Below are 1,015 nucleotides of genomic sequence, written 5' to 3'. Positions count from 1 at the left end.
AAAGTCAAAATAGAGCCAAAAAATGATGGGATGTGGGGGGGAGGGAACGTCCTGGTGGGTTCACTGGTCTCTGCTGAAGGGTGGGAGCCAACTCAGGATGAGCTTGGTCCAAATTTGGGGGGAAATGGCTCGTTTTTGCCCCAAAAAATGGGTAGGGATGGGCCTTGGGGGATAGAGTGTGGCGTTGTTGGTCTCTGCTGGGGGGTGGGAGCCAACTCAGGATGAGCTTGGTCCAAATTTTGGTGAAAATGGCTTGTTTTTACCCCAAAAATAGGGTAGGGAAGGGCCTGGGGGGGTAGATTGCGGCTTTGCTGGTTTCTGCTGGGGGGTGGGAGCCAACTCAGGATGAGTTTGGTCCAAATTTGGGGGAAAATGGCTCGTTTTTACCCCAAAAATAGGGTAGGGATGGGCCTTGGGGGATAGAGTGTGGCGTCGTTGGTTTCTGCTGGGGGGTGAGAGCCAACTCAGGGTGAATTTGGTCCAAATTTGGGGGAAAATGGCTCGGTTTTGCCCTAGAAAATGGGTTGGGTTGATCCTACACGCAGAGAGGAGGGTTGTGGGTATCCAGAAATTGGAGCAAAAGTCAAAATTGAGCCAAAAAACGATGGGATACGGCAAGGAGGGAACGTCCTGGTGGGTTCACTGGTCTCTGCTGAAGGGTGGGAGCCAACTCAAGATGAGCTTGGTCCAAATTTGGGGGAAAATGGCTCGTTTTTAACCCAAAAATAGAGTAGGGAAGGGCCTGGGGGTGTAGATTGCGGCTTTGCTGGTTTCTGCTGGGGGGTGGGAGCCAACTCAGGATGAGTTTGGTCCAAATTTGGGGGGAAATGGCTCGTTTTTACCCCAAAAAATGGGTAGGGAAGGGCCTGGGGGGGTGGAGTGTGGCTTTGTTGGTTTCTGCTGAGGGGTGGGAGCCAACTCAGGATGAGTTTGGTCTGAATTTGGGGGAAAATGGCTCATTTTTACCCCAAAAAATGGGTAGGGAAGGGCCTGTGGGGGTAGATTGCGGCTTTGT

The sequence above is a fragment of the Numida meleagris genome, unplaced genomic scaffold, assembly GCF_002078875.1.
Source record: "Numida meleagris isolate 19003 breed g44 Domestic line unplaced genomic scaffold, NumMel1.0 unplaced_Scaffold485, whole genome shotgun sequence".
Classification (NCBI taxonomy): domain Eukaryota; kingdom Metazoa; phylum Chordata; class Aves; order Galliformes; family Numididae; genus Numida; species Numida meleagris.
The sequence above is the reverse complement of the archived record's forward strand: the minus strand, read 5'-3'. Positions refer to the sequence as shown.